Below are 16,849 nucleotides of genomic sequence, written 5' to 3'. Positions count from 1 at the left end.
ACTCGATAGAAAATCAATGGATGCCAATTGAAGTTCCATTAGGATGACCAGACCCACTGTGCTGACGAGTCTGAAAGCCATTAGATCCCTGCGTTCTGCGCTTCTTTACACGTCAGCGCTGCTTATTTCCCAATTAAGTCTGAAACTCAATTTCTGTTAACGACACGGTTGAAAGCGCCACCGAATCATGTGCTTCAAAGAACAGAATTCAAGCTGTAACCCTTGGAAGAGTCACTGCCGGCTGCACGCTCGACCAAAACGACACAATACAAAGAATCAATCACTTTTCAAACCCCATGATACAATTAGAAATTAGAGCTTCTCCTTCAGACTCGGCGTGATTATTAAAGTGCATTCTACTGAAACTGCTGCTTTGTTGTCTGGACGCGCAGAAACTATCGGCCTACATCTTCTCTGTTATTATACTACTTCCATATTTTAAACTCTGCTGCAAAGTTTTGCCCTTTGTCTTGCTGAGCTTTCTTATCTTAACCCTTTCCCTAATTAATCCTGTTAATGACTCAGCATAAGGATTAGGAGACCCTTTGCCACAAAGCAGGACAGAACTGCTGCTCTGTGAAAAGAGAACAATAGATTAACACACAAGTAGTGTAGAATGCTGTACAGTATGCTTTGTACTTCTGTACCAGCCTAATGCACCCACAGGCCTTTAGCAGGGAAGATCTGTGCCCCCAAAGATGCCCCAGTAGCCCCCCATCTTCTTTTCTGCTGATTCACTCCGCATTTTCTATGCTGCTGTCCCTTACCTGGGCTTAGGGACCGACGCACAATATACTGTATAAATAGAATATAGAATTTATGATACAAGACTGATTACTAAATAATTCACATTACATGGCAGCTCAGGAACTAGTGTAATTAGCATCAGACATTCATAATTTGCCCTTTAGCATCAGCCTTCTATGACAGACACACCTAATTTTTTGCTTGATGATTTACGACAACCCCTAACCTTAGCTTCTCGAGAGCTGCCCAGTGCACACTGAGCATGTGCAGTGCCACTGACCCTCCTAATAAGATCCAAGATGGGGGAGCACCTGTGCACAACTTTGTTACAGTTATAGACATATTCATTATTAGTTCTCGTTACCCCTTCCTATTCAAGCACAAAAGTGTCTGTAATGTTTCCAGAATTTGAATTCAGGAATTAGTTGAGCAGTTGGAATTAAAAAAATAAAAAACTTAGCAAACAAGGGGAACAACTCCACATCTGTTTAAAAAGAAGTAATTTTATTAAAGATATATATATAATTACTACATTAAGCATCAATTACAAATGTTTGATCTGCATGGCATCAAACAGTAGAGACCTCTGCCTGGAAAGTAAATATATTAAGAAATGAAAATAAATGGATAAATAATAGCTGTAAATTGCCTCTCATTTCCTCCGACAGTACGCTGACAGATTTCTCAACTCAAAGTTCTGCCAAAAACAAATGAAAAAGATCTGAATTCAAAGTCATAAACATAATCTGCCTAGAAATCTTGTATTTTATTTACTAACCTTACTTTATAAACCCTGAGATCCAGCAAACAGTAATAACCCGTGCTTTTAAAGTTGTCCACTGATGCCCCCACTTCATGATTGTTGCTAGGCCATCTTTTTAAGTGCCAGGGGCACTGCACGTGCTCAGTGAGCTATGGGCTGCTGTTGAGAAGCCGATGTTAGGGATTATTGGAAATCATCAAACCATTAGCAGCCTTTTCATGATTTTTAATGTAATTATATGATTTGGAACACTTCCCTAAGCCCCGCCCCCTGTTCCCCTGCTGATCTGGCTGACTACTTTGTGACTCAAATAAACTGTAACAGTAGTCGCCTGTCCTCAGCTTGCCTTCAGCCTGCATCCTCCCAATCCCACAATTCCCTGCACTTGTGATGTCAATAAGGAAAGGAACATCACAGTGCAATGCATTGTGGGTTATGTAGTTCCGGCATGCTGTCTGTAAGCTGTGGAGAAGTTGTTACAATTTGTACCATCAATGTTTTAGTCCCTCCTCCCCTGCCAGGATTTCAAATGATGGATTTCAAATGATGCAGAAAGAGAAACTGTTCTGCAGCTGGATTTCAGCATATAAAATGATATTTATTCCTACTTTTTTGTAGGAACAGATTACAGAGTTAGGGATATTAGGGGTTTCTGTGTTGTGTGGGGCTGTAAAAAAGTTGCCCTTTAAACCTAGCTTCATCATCCCATACACAATTTGTGGCAGAAATAAGACTGACCTACTAATGAACTGGACCAATCAGATGTTTTTATATAAACTCTTTCTCTGTGATTCATGAGTCTCGCTTCCTAGCAGTCCCCACTATTTATCTCCCCGCCAACTCTACATGAACTCCCCCAGAGAACTCCGTCATTTCATCCTGTCCAGAGTCTCTCACACCCAGAACTCCCAAAGCCTCATTTTATAGATTCTGACGGCATCTGAGATTGTTCAATTAGCGCATCTTCCCGTCATTCTTAGCGAATGGCTTTAATTGATGCAGAATCTGATTTTCTGTCCATGGGATGTGGGGGTGCCAAAAACAACATTCCTATGGACAATTCAGTAGCTGCAAAATTAAAAGGGATAAGGGATTGGGGAATGTGTGCTAAGTTGTACCACGTTCCTAGAAGGACTTGGTATGCGAATAATGTATTCATTTATGAAAAGGGAAATCTATCAAGTAGACCTAAGCGTGATATTAAGGATTTATTTTGAGAGTACTGGGGGGGGGGGGGGGGTGTTGTTTAACAGCTGCCAGGTACATATCATGGAGTATATCCAAAAAACACAATATTTCTCTATGTCTCTACTAATTTTTCACGACATTTCAGTTTGAGTACACAGAAATGAATAACAGTTTATCGCAGTCTGTCAAAACAAACCCTGTCTGAGAGAAACATTTTTACACGGAGAGAGTGCAAATTATATGGCAGCACATCAGCGTTTCTGGAGCAAATATGCATTTTTCCATTTGGCCCATTGATGATGTTTTTTTTTACGGCAGAGGTGCAGGGCTATACAGTCTCTTTCATTGGCGCTGTGTGCAATATTCTGGTAACCAACCACTGAGGGAAGCACAAGTCTGAATTCCATGCCCAGCTGTGGTCCAATCACAGTTTTGTTTCCCCCACCAAAGGTGCGGACTAATATTTTTAGGAGTATGTGCCATTGGGTAATCCTAAATAGAAAACTGCCATTTTAAGTACTAAGGGCCGCCCCCTGGGATCATAGGAGTCACAGTGCACACAAACAAGCCAAGGCACACATACATGCTAGGCCCCATCAGCCAATGAATGGACAGAGTTCTGCCTTTTGCTCCCACACTACTTCCTGTTACAGTTAGAGCTGCATTATTTCCTGTCAGCTGATCTCTGAGGGAGCACACAGCCCATCACTAAATGGCGGCTCAAGGGAAAGGATGTAAGTTTTACCAAGTTCAAACCTCAGTATCAAAAATGCTTGAGATTGAATCCAGTTGTCTCTTTTTTTTGCTGCCTAGCATGTGTTTGTTTTAGGGGAGAATTGTGTGAAAAACTGTCTTCTTTTTTCTCACACACATCCCCATTTCAAGCCATGGGACAAATTTTGGGCGTTTTGACGCAGTATTGCAGAAAGGTAACATAGCTGTCAAAAATAAGAAAAATGAAAATTGCTAGGTTTGTAAAACGCAACTTTGTTTATTAATGTTTCTTTAGCTCAGGGATCCCCAACCTTTCTTACTCGTGAGACACAGTCAAATGTAAAAAGACTTGGAGAGCAACACAAGCACCATAAAAGTTCATGGAGGAGCCAAATAAGGGCTGTGATTGGCTATTAGGGGCCTCTATGCACCCTATCAGCTTACAGGGGCTTTATTTGGTAGGAAATCTTGTTTTTATGCAACCAAAATTTGCCCCCAAGTCAGGAATTCAAAAATAACTCCCTGGTTTGGGGGCACTGAGAGCAACATCCAAGGGGTTGGGGAGCAACATGTTACCCTGAGCCACTGGTTGGGGATCACTGCCTTAGCTCATGTTGCCCATATACAAATTAAATATAATATTACTATTTGCAGCTACAGCTATGGCCAAAGCAAAGCAAACTCTGGGCAGCACAGTGGTGAGCAACTCTTCCAAGGATCCAAGGTTTAATACCAGCCAGGGCCCTACCTTCAGTAATTTTGTATGTTCTCACTGTATCTGTGTGGTTTTCCTCCCGCAGCCAAAAACGGGGGGCTTAGACTGGGGCAGGGACTGATGGGAGTGATGTATAACCTCTGTAAAACTCTTTTAGTAATGCCATTGTGCCTGAGTGCTGCCAGGTAGGCACCAGAGCTCTCAGCGGAACGTTTATAAAATAAACAGCGAATACGCTCCTATTCTGCCGTGGCTCAGCACATTCCCAGCTAAACTGGAAAGGCCGACAGTTCTAACAACTTCCTTCCACTGCATATCTGCCAGCGCGCCCACACCTCAGCCCAATTGTCTCCCTAAAGGATCCCTTTTAAACCAGCGCACTGATCTTTCTCCTAGACCTGAACATAAACACTCGGAATCCTTACATTAGCTGCGCGGGGGGCTGAAATATCCCGGCGGTGAATGTACAACCTGAAAGGGAATTTGTTTTACTTTACCGTTCACTAAATGATCCAATGGCATTTTCTATCCACAACTGCTTCTGGTTTTGACCATTTTTATTCCGCTACCACCTTTATATTCTTTATTTTGTTTAACTGATTTAACAATTGCTGTGTGGCTTATGAAATATAAGAAAGGGGGAAAAAGCCCTGCAGGCAAACACATGACTCACGGGTTCCCAGATGGGCTAATCGCACACAAAGCATCATTTAAAGGAAAACTATACCCCCCAAACAATGTAGGTCTCTATAAAAATATATTGTTATAGAGACCTACATTTTCATATAGATATACTTTTTTAGCAGTATGTGCTATTGGGTAATCCTAAATAGAAAACTGCCATTTTAAGAATAAAGGGCCGCCCCCTGGGATCATAGGATTCACAGTGCACACAAACAAGCCAAGGCACACATACATGCTAGGCCCCATCAGCCAATGACTGATGGACAGAGGTGTGTCTTTTACAAGGGATCAAGGGAAAGTATGTAAAAGGGCAATAGTTACTGATTTATATAGGGACCTATCAGGGTAGAAAAGTAGGGGAATACATTCAAAGAAGGGCAGGACGGCAACACCTAGGGGTATTAATCTCTTAAACCTCTTAATCCAGCCTTCCTATATATGTTGGTATAAAGCAACTGGCAAAACGAGTGACAGCAAGATGGTAAGGATTCTGTTTATTGCAGCCCAAGTTAAAGATGGCTGCCTCCATGTACTCAACCAAGAGACATGTATCTATAGTTTAGCTTTGCAGTAAGCAAATAAAATGAATTTGTGTTATTTTTAGCAACTTTTCAGACCTGCATGTGGTTTGTTGTGTGGGCTGGGCCCCTTTCCAACTTCCAATGACATATTATTATAAAATCACAAGTGCAAACATTTATATTTACATGTTCACAATTCATCACAAACGCCCCTCCCCCTCAACAGAAAAATACTTGCGGCAAATTAAATATATCCAGTGTATTTTTACAGTCCGAGGCTGCTTTTTAACCTATTAGGTGTTGGATGCTCCCTGTAGGCGCCGGTCCGTGTTCTCCGGCGTGATATTCCCTGTACGGACGGGGTTAAAAAAGCAAAAAAAAGGGAGCAAGCTCAGCTGTTGGCCCTCGCGCTGAAAAACCACAGAACATTCTTTATACTTTCGTCTCCACCATAAGGGAAAATGACATCACTGGGATTCATTGGACGGACGAGCCAATAAAAATAACCGTTATAGACCAAAAGCGCTATTGCAGGGAATATTTTTGGAAGCGCGCTCTGCATTCCAGTAAGTCCCTCGCTTCCTAGTGCAAACATATCGTGGCCTGAAAATTCTCCACATTTTCTATCTAGTTCGTTCCTTGGGGCTCGTACAATAGAGCACTTCTTCTCGGATCATGAAAACCACTATTTAAAGCAGCTGCTTGAGGCACAATATTTGTATTTCCATGGACAAAAAAAAAAAAAAATGCCCCCTAAATACTCCAGTAGAACGTGGCCTTCCCTATTTTTATTTTATACGGATGTTTAGAAAGCAATCGTAACCATCTTTGGGGCCTGAAAAATAATGCGTAGGGGGATGATTTATCAATACAGGTATAGGACCTGTTATCCAGAATGCTCGGGACCAAGGGTATTCCGGATAAGGGGTCTTTCTGTAATTTGGATCTCAATACCTTAAGTCTACTAAAAAGTCAATAAAACATTAATTAACCCCCATAGGATTGTTTTGCATCCAATAAGGATTATTTATATCTTAGTTGGGATCAATTACAAGGTACTGTTTTATTATTACAGAGAAAAGGGAATCATTTAACCATTAAATAAACCCAATAGGGCTGTTCTGCCCCCAATAAGGGGTAATTATATCTTAGTTGGGATCAAGTACAGGTACTGTTTTATTATTACAGAGAAAAGGGAATCATTTAACCATTAAATAAACCCAATAGGGCTGTTCTGCCCCCAATAAGGGGTAATTATATCTTAGTTGGGATCAAGTACAGGTACTGTTTTATTATTACAGAGAAAAGGGAATCATTTAACCATGAAATAAACCCAATAGGACTGTTCTGCCCTTAATAAGGTTTAATTATATCTTAGTTGGGATCAATTACAAGGTACTGTTTTATTATTACAGAGAAAATAGAAATCAATTTGAAAATTCTGAATTATTTTATTAAAATAGAGTCTATGGGAGATGGCCTTTCCGTAATTCGGAGCTGGATAACAGGTTTCTGGATAAGGGATCCCATACCTGTAATTGCTATCAATTTGGTATCAATGAGTACTGCTCATAACATGAAACTGATGGGGTTCCAGGTGTTGGTGCTCGGTGCTGCTGATGAGCTGTGCTGAGCACTAACACCCTTTGAAAATGAATGGTTTCAATTGCTCAGGGGTCCAGATTCAAAAATGTGACAGTTGCCTTCTTTAATTGGTCTTCATTTGGATTTCTTATAGTTTTTTTTATTGATTTGGCTTCCGCTTCTGGCACCCAAAAAACGATTGCTCTGTGAATTGACAATGTACTGCTATTGTTCCTTTTATTCGTTTTCTTTTAATTAAGGCCTTCTCCTATTTATCGTCCAATCTTTGATTTAAACCACTGCCTGGTTGCTAGGGTAAGCTGGACCCTAGCAACCAGAGAGCCGCTGAAATTCAAAACTGGAGAACTGCAAAATCAAAAACCTAAATAATTATAAAAGACAAAAAAAATACAAAATGAAGACCAATTGCTGTCTGCATTATAGTAAATGATATCACTCTTACATTATTCCAAGTGAATTCCCCAAACCTACAGAAATAACATAAATCAAGACGGGCTTTTGTATGTTACGCAGCACAGCCTACGGATTCTTTCCAACCCTCATAACCGAAGCACGTACAGAAAGAAACGTGATTTTATTTCTTTATTTTACAAGGTTTATAAAAACTGGAAGGGATATTAAGTTTATGGATCTCCGAGGACCCTTGCATAGAAGGAAGTGAGTTTCCCAACCTACTGTTGGCACCTATGCTGCGGAAGAATAAGGTTTACTGGCTGCCGAGAATCATGCTAGGGGGAAAAAAAAGGCAAGCGAGCAAATAAGAGAAGCTTATAAAGGATAAAGGAAACATGTTATTTCTTACAGGGTTATCGGACTTCTGTGATACCGTTCTGAAATGTCGAAAAATGATTTCAATCAGATTTCAGCGGCAGAGGTTTTGAAGAAATTAACTGCCCCGGTCCAAATTTGACTTTATCAAACTATAGAGGCATAAGGCTATCTCCTGGTCTTGTATCCCACAGCAACCTAAAGCAGCCAATTAGAAGTGTGCTATCATAAGAAACCCTAATTGTACGTCTACCCAACTATCCAATATACATTCATTACAAAGTTGCAATGACTTCCAAATTGAAAGTAGGGATGTGCCGATATTTTATTTATTAGGGGATTCTGCCAGATCTGAACACTACAAAAAAAAAAGGCTTGGATTTGAGTACAGGTATAGGATCCCTTATCCGGAAACCCCTTATCCAGAAAGCTCCGAATTACAGAAAGCCTGTCTCCCATAGACTCCATTTTAATCAAATAATTCAGACATTTCTTTTTTCTCTGTAGTAATAAAACAGTACCTTGTAATTGATCCCAACTAAGATATAATTACCCCTTATTGGGGGCAGAACAGCCCTATTGGGTTTATTTAATGGTTAAATGATTCCCTTTTCTCTGTAATAATAAAACAGTACCTGTACTTGATCCCAACTAAGATATAATTACCCCTTATTGGGGCAGAACAGCCCTATTGGGTTTATTTAATGGTTAAATGATTCCCTTTTCTCTGTAATAATAAAACAGTACCTGTACTTGATCCCAACTAAGATATAATTACCCCTTATTGGGGCAGAACAGCCCTATTGGGTTTATTTAATGGTTAAATGATTCCCTTTTCTCTGTAATAATAAAACAGTACCTGTACTTGATCCCAACTAAGATATAATTACCCCTTATTGGGGCAGAACAGCCCTATTGGGTTTATTTAATGGTTAAATGATTCCCTTTTCTCTGTAATAATAAAACAGTACCTGTACTTGATCCCAACTAAGATATAATTACCCCTTATTGGGGGCAGAACAATCCTATTGGGTTTATTTCATGTTTAAATTATTTTTTAGTAGACTTAAGTTATGGAGATCCAAATTATTGAAAGACCCATTATCCAGAATACCCCAGGTCCTGAGCATTCTGGATAGCAGGTCCCATAGCTGTATATATACAGTAACTGCTGTATCTCTCTCTCCCTTTCTGTTATCTGCATTGGTGATTCTTTCTCTTGACACAATGTAGCAGAAGCCGGCTGATAAACTGATCTATAAGAAGGCAAGTCGGACTTCGGCTACATTGTTTCAGGAGACAGATGCAGCAGCACAAAATGGGGCAGACAGATACTGCTGTCAATTGCAGCAACAATTACAAATAACTATCAAACCACTGATCATTTGTATGAATTTATTTCAGGAAAAATGCTTAGAATTACCTTTTCTTTCATTAAGCAAAATTTTATTTTTGGGGTTTACATCCCCTTTAACATTAGCCGTTCCCACGGCTGCGAACAGACGAGTGACAGCTGAGCAACCCAGTATGGAGTCAGTGGCGCTATCCACCGGGATCTAACGGAGCTTTGCCGGACCGTGTTATCATTAGCTCTATCTGAAAGTTAAGCTTTTTGGTAGCCACAGGAAATCCAACGTGAAGGAAATGGACATGCACTCAGTGTTTACTTAGGACTTGCTCCACAAATACGCTCCAGATGTTGAGTTTAATTGTCACACATGGGTATGTCTCAGCAGCAGGACTTGGAGAGAGCAGTTTATAAATCAATCTGCCAGACTCATCACTTTGTGCTCTCGGCCAAATTCTTTTTTTTTTTTAACTTCTCTTTCCTTTTGCATTTTGTTACTGAAAAATGTCGGGAGAATGGAGAGAGCAGAAGCACCATGGGACAGTGGCAGTGGATTTGGGATGTATAGGCAGTATATATATATATACACTTCTGTTCTGTTTAACATCATTGCCCCGACAGCTGGTTTTACAGCTGACCCCTATGATGGTAACGTAAGAGAAGGAAAACAAAGTAGGTGCAAAGTGAAGCTCCAGGGGATCAAAAGGATTTAAACGCTGTGAGATTGGAAGATGGTCATTTATATAAGGCTTGGTTTATCAATTTATCAGAATATCAGAGGATATTAACTAAATAGCAAAATAATTTGAGTAGTTAACGCTTTTAATTGGATATATATGGTGAATACAATACAGCCACTGTAACTGCGACACACCTCCATCCTCTTGTGTCTTTGACTCTTAACTTATTGCAACTGTATTTATTTGTATTTATTTGTATTTATTGTTATACTGTGTATTTATCGATTATTATCTTAATAACCCCCCTTTTTGTATTAATGTATTCTACTGTACAGCGCTGCATACCTGTAAGTAGCGCTTTATAAATAAAGATATACATACATACAAGTTCTTTATTCAAGGTGTTCCACGTATCTAGGTGTCTTTTGCCTTTACTAATTCAGTTATACCATTAAACAGACAGAATGATGGGTAAGAGAGGGTTTCCCATAAAAGGTTAGGGAGGTGTCCCTAATATTCACATATACGTACCATGTGACACATACAGATGGTACAATTGGGTAAAGGGTGACAACTTTAACAAGTAGGTTATGAGGTTCCCTAATATCCAGGCGTGAACTTCCTTCAGATATATAATGTAGTACAGGTATTGGACCTGTTATCCAGAATGCTCGGGACCTGGGGTTTTCCGTATAAGGGATCTTTCCTTAATTTGGATCTCCATATCTTAACTAAAAATCATATAAACATTTAATGAACCCTATGGGATTGTTCTGCCCCCAATAAGGATTAATTATATCTAAGTTGGTATCAAGTGCAGGTACTGTTTTATTATTACAGAGAAAAGGGAATCATTTAACCATTAAATAAACCCAATAGGGCTGTTCTGAGGGCAGTGAGGTTGGGGAATGCCCTTCCTAGTGATGGGGTAATGGCAGATTCTGTTAGTGCCTATAAGAGGGGCCTGGATGAGTTCTTGATCAATCAGAATATCCAAGGCTATTGTGATACTAATATCTACAGTTAGTACTAGTGGTTGTATATATAGTGTATGTATGTCTTTACGTAAAGTCAGACTTAAAGCCATGTAATAAAGACATTACCAATGAAAACGTCGAATCTCTTTGGGTAGAAATTTCAGTAGGGCTGAAGGTCACAAAGAAAATGATCATTGGTGTATGTTATAAACCACCCCGTATAGATGAGGGGGATGAGGCCCAGCTATTGTTGCAAATGGAGGAGGCTTCAAAACTGGGTCAAGTTGTTGTTATGGGGGACTTTAATTATCCGGACATTGACTGGAGTAATGGGGTGGCTAAGTCAGAAAAAGCTAGTAGGTTTGTAAATATGCTAAATGACAACTTTTTATTTCAGGCAGTTCAAGAACCCACTAGGAATGACGCTATTTTGGACCTGGTGATTTCTAATAATAATGAACTTATCTCTAACATTTGTGTGGGTGAGCATTTGGGGAACAGTGATCACAACATGGTCTCCTTTGAGATAATGCTGCAGAGACAGCGCTATAAGGGAGTAACTAAAACACTCAATTTTAGACGTGCAGACTTTGCCAGTATAAGGGCATCTCTGCAATGTGTCAACTGGGAAAGGCTTTTCATGGGGTTAGACACAGAAGGAAAATGGAACATCTTTAAAACATTGCTTTGTAGGTATACACAACAGTATATCCCCCTAGTAAGCAAGGAGAGGCATCGCAAAGCGAAACCTTTATGGCTGAATAAAAGTGTTATTGTCGAGGTTGGTAAGAAAAAACGTGCTTTTAGGGCATTCAAGTTAGCTGGGACAGCAGAAACTTTCATCAGGTACAAGGAAGCAAATAAAGCATGCAAAAAAGCTATCAGGCAAGCTAAAATAGAAATGGAAAGGGATATTGCTGCTAGGAGTAAAAAGAATCCTAAATTATTTTTTAATTATGTGAATAGTAAAAAAATGAAGCAAGAAGGGGTGGGAACTTTATTATCACGGGGGGGTACGTTGGTTGATGAAAACGGGGAAAAAGCTGAAATTTTGAACTCTTATTTTTCATCTGTCTATACATCTGAGGAGCCAGATAATGAAGGCTTCCCTTGTAATATGCCCAGTTCTAGTAATTTAGCTACTGACGCATGGGTCACTCGGGAGGAAATTCAAAAGAGACTTGAACATGTAAAGGTAAACAAAGGTCCAGGGCCGGATGGGATTCATCCCAGGGTATTAAATGAGCTGAGCGCTGTGATTGCCAAACCTCTTCACTTAATTTTTCAGGATTCATTGAGGTCTGGCATGGTGCCAAGAGACTGGCGGATTGCTAATGTGGTGCCGTTATTTAAAAAGGGATCCCGTTCTCAGCCTGAAAACTATAGGCCTGTTAGTCTGACATCAGTAGTAGGAAAACTTTTGGAAGGGGTAATAAGGGATAGGGTACTTGAATACATTGCAGTTCACAATACTATTAGTTTGTGCCAGCATGGTTTTATGCGTAACAGATCTTGCCAGACTAATTTAGTTGCCTTTTATGAGGAGGTGAGTAGGAACCTTGATGCTGGAATGGCAGTTGATGTCATCTACTTGGACTTTGCTAAAGCGTTTGATACAGTACCTCACAGAAGGTTAATGATCAAATTAAGGAATATTGGCCTAGAACATAATATTTGTAATTGGATAGAGAACTGGCTGAAGGATAGAGTACAAAGAGTGGTTGTAAATGGAACATTTTCTAATTGGACCAGTGTGGTTAGTGGAGTACCGCAGGGGTCAGTCCTTGGGCCTTTGCTGTTTAACTTGTTTATTAATGACCTGGAGGTGGGCATAGACAGTATTGTTTCTATTTTTGCTGATGACACTAAATTGTGCAAAACTATAAGTTCCATGCAGGATGCTGCCGCTTTGCAGAGCGATTTGACAAAATTAGATAACTGGGCAGCAAACTGGAAAATGAGGTTCAATGTTGATAAGTGCAAAGTTATGCACTTTGGTAGAAATAATATAAACGCAAACTATCTACTGAATGGTAGTGTGTTGGGGGTATCCTTAATGGAGAAGGATCTAGGGGTTTTTGTTGATAACAAGTTGTCTAATTCCAGGCAGTGTCATTCTGTGGCTACTAAAGCAAATAAAGTGCTGTCTTGTATAAAAAAGGGCATTGACTCAAGGGATGAGAACATAATTTTGCCCCTTTATAGGTCCCTGGTAAGGCCTCACCTTGAGTATGCGGGGCAGTTTTGGGCTCCAGTCCTTAAGAAGGATATTAATGAGCTGGAGAGAGTGCAGAGACTGCAACTAAACTGGTTAAGGGGATGGAAGATTTAAACTATGAGGTTAGACTGTCGAGGTTGGGGTTGTTTTCTCTGGAAAAGAGGCGCTTGCGAGGGGACATGATTACTCTGTACAAGTACATTAGAGGGGATTATAGGCAGTTGGGGGATGTTCTTTTTTCCCATAAAAACAATCAACGCACCAGAGGTCACCCCTTTAGATTAGAGGAAAGGAGTTTCCATTTGAAGCAGCGTAGGTGGTTTTTCACGGTGAGGGCAGTGAGGTTATGGAATGCCCTTCCTAGTGATGTGGTAATGGCAGATTCTGTTAATGCCTTTAAGAGGGGCCTGGATGAGTTCTTGATCAATCAGAATATCCAAGGCTATTGTGATACTAATATCTACAGTTAGTACTAGTGGTTGTATTTATAGTTTATGTATGTGAGTGTATAGATTGGTAGGTGTGGGTTAGGTGTGCTGGGTTTACTTGGATGGGTTGAACTTGATGGACACAGGTCTTTTTTCAACCCTATGTAACTATGTAACTATGTAACTATATATGTGAGTGTATAGATTGGTAGGTGTGGGTTAGGTGTGCTGGGTTTACTTGGATGGGTTGAACTTGATGGACACTGGTCTTTTTTCAACCCTATGTAACTATGTAACTATGTAACTATGTAACTATGTAATAAGGGGTAATTATATCTTAGTTGGGATCAAGTACAGGTACTGTTTTATTATTACAGAGAAAAGGGAATCATTTAACCATTAAATAAACCCAATAGGGCTGTTCTGCCCCAATAAGGGGTAATTATATCTTAGTTGGGATCAAGTACAGGTACTGTTTTATTATTACAGAGAAAAGGGAATCATTTAACCATTAAATAAACCCAATAGGGCTGTTCTGCCCCCAATAAGGGGTAATTATATCTTAGTTGAGATCAAGTACAGGTACTGTTTTATTATTACAGAGAAAAGGGAATCATTTAACCATGAAATAAACCCAATAGGGCTGTTCTGCCCCCAATAAGGGGTAATTATATCTTAGTTGGGATCAAGTACAGGTACTGTTTTATTATTACAGAGAAAAGGGAATCATTTAACCATTAAATAAACCCAATAGGGCTGTTCTGCCCCCAATAAGGGGTAATTATATCTTAGTTGGGATCAAGTACAGGTACTGTTTTATTATTACAGAGAAAAGGGAATCATTTAACCATTAAATAAACCCAATAGGGCTGTTCTGCCCCCAATAAGGGGTAATTATATCTTAGTTGAGATCAAGTACAGGTACTGTTTTATTATTACAGAGAAAAGGGAATCATTTAACCATGAAATAAACCCAATAGGGCTGTTCTGCCCCCAATAAGGGGTAATTATATCTTAGTTGGGATCAAGTACAGGTACTGTTTTATTATTACAGAGAAAAGGGAATCATTTAACCATTAAATAAACCCAATAGGGCTGTTTTGCCCCCAATAAGGGGTAATTATATCTTAGTTGGGATCAAGTACAGGTACTGTTTTATTATTACAGAGAAAAGGGAATCATTTAACCATGAAATAAACCCAATAGGACTGTTCTGCCCCAAAAAAAATAAATAATTTTTAAGAATTAGAATTATTTGTTTATAATAGAGTCTATGGGAGATGGTCTTTCCGCACTCGGAACTTTCTGGATAACGGGTTTCCGGAAAAGGGATTCCAAAACTTGTATATATAAAAAGATGGAGCTCATAGGTAGGCTTGCTCCGGGTGGAACAGCCCGGTTGGGTAAAGCCTACTCAGCCAGCTGGTTCACCTGCACTTAATTGATCTATGGGATATGCTGAACACAATATTTATTTGCATTCTTGGAATTTTTTTCTGGAAAATTGCTTTATTTGTTTAGGAGATTACATCTGGCCTCAATCAAGGCCAGGAAACAGCACTTTTTTCACTCGAGCTGTTGAACTACAACTTCCAGCAGCCCTTACCAGCAGATCCGTAGAGTAATAAAGAAATTAAAAAAAAATGAGCATTACGTCTATGATGGTATCTTGTAGCAAAGGAACATATCTGCCAGTGGTTTGTGCAACCAGGAGGCTGAAGGTGGTTGGTGAGTTGCAGTTTAACAGCATCTAAAGGGACAAAGGATGACTACTTTTGGTTAGACACCTAAGCAAAATGCACCAGGACCTGCCACTTGGTTGCATGGAACGTGTCAGAAATTGTGATTTTGTGTGATTTTTGTCTGTGTTTATTCTCCCCCTAAGCTGCTAAGCAGAAAACACTGGACTTCCTGGCAATGTATGTAGAATATAATATTATTTCTGCTTGGCTCATTCCATAAAAATTATATGAAAGAGGGAATCTGATCTTGTTGAGGGAATGTAATAAAAACAGTGTTTGCTTCACACCTTCTATTCCATAGTAACCAATCAACAGGGGGAATTTCATGTTCTGTCATCTGAAATCAAACATCTGATAGGTTGCAATGGGCTACACCTGTAATGAAAAAGCATCACCATAGATGTTACCACAAGCATCCAGGGACCTTCAATCTCAATGTCTTTCCATTTCTCACACCCAGATACCAAGGCGCTGAACCATGGCACCGGCAAGTAAGATCCACTAGCCACAATGAAAGTGAATGTTTTGTGTTTTCCTTATTCAGTAAGCACAATGGGCAACCTGGGAACACCCAAGAAACAGCACAAATACAGATTTGTGTGGAGAGATTGAGAAGGCGCCATCTCACTCTTCTGTGAGATTCCTGGGATTTCTCTGGAGAGTTGAGTAATTCTACTCTACATGTCAAGCAGAACCCTCTCCTTCTTGGTGTCCACTCCCTTCCTGGAGCCCATCCCACTACCCCCCCACCCCCCCCACATAAAGTAGAGTCTTTCCCATGAACAAACAAATGCAGACTCATAATACCCTGCAGCTGATGATGACCATTGACTGGCTATTCCTATCTACTATACTATAGATCAGTGATCCCCAACCAGTGGCTCAGGGGCAACATGTTGCTCCCCAACCCCTTCGATGTTGCTCTCAGTGCCCCCAAACCAGAGAGTTATTTTTGAATTCCTGACTTGGGGGCAAGTTTTGGTTGTATAAAAACAAGATTTCCTACCAAATAAAGCCCCCTGTAAGCTGATAGGGTGCATAGAGGCACCTAATAGCCAATCTTAGCCCTTAATTTGCACCACCATGATTTATGGTGCTTGTGTTGCTCCCCAATCTTTTTACATTTGACTGTGGCTCACGAGAAAGAGTTGGAGGACCCCTGCTATAGATACATCCAGAAATTCCTGGTGAGTTTTTGGTCAGCAATATTATCAATTATTATCAAAAACCCAGTTTTTATGTGGCATGGCCAGTCAAACACTGTATTAAAACTTTATATCAATGACTTTAATCCATAGAAACTCAAAATGCTAGGATGCCACTCAGTTTGATATATGGAAACCCAAAATGAAAGTCGTGCTTAAACTAAACCCAAATGTAGGCTTCCATAACAATTCAGAGCGCCATTTGGATGTCCCTCTAGTTCCCATGAAGTAGAGGGATTAAAGCAGAGGTTGAGTACTCAGAAATGGAAACTCAAGCTTTGAAACTGGACCGATTCCTAGCGTCAGCACCAAGTGATCTCGAATAGTTCCACTAAATAACATGAGGTCTAAGCTGGTTTATGGATTAAGCACTGTCGGTCAACTGAGTTTGTATGTTCTCTCCATGTCTGTGTGGGTTTCCTTAGGGACACTTCAAAAACATACAGGCAACTTAAGTGGCTCAAAATGGACAATCTCTGAAAAGCACAGAGTATCATAAAGAATAAAAATAGCCTAGGTCTAGATAATGGATAGAGACGGGCTGGC

General features: G+C 40.0%; 1 protein-coding gene across 1 annotated transcript in view; it reads right to left on the bottom strand.

Moving 5' to 3' along the window:
• Window positions 1-16,849, bottom strand: part of fgfrl1 (fibroblast growth factor receptor like 1) — a 123,477-nt gene that overhangs the window by 28,439 nt on the left and 78,189 nt on the right.

Source organism: Xenopus tropicalis, chromosome 1, assembly GCF_000004195.4.
Source record: "Xenopus tropicalis strain Nigerian chromosome 1, UCB_Xtro_10.0, whole genome shotgun sequence".
In the NCBI taxonomy this organism is placed as follows: domain Eukaryota; kingdom Metazoa; phylum Chordata; class Amphibia; order Anura; family Pipidae; genus Xenopus; species Xenopus tropicalis.
The sequence above is the reverse complement of the archived record's forward strand: the minus strand, read 5'-3'. Positions and strand labels throughout refer to the sequence as shown.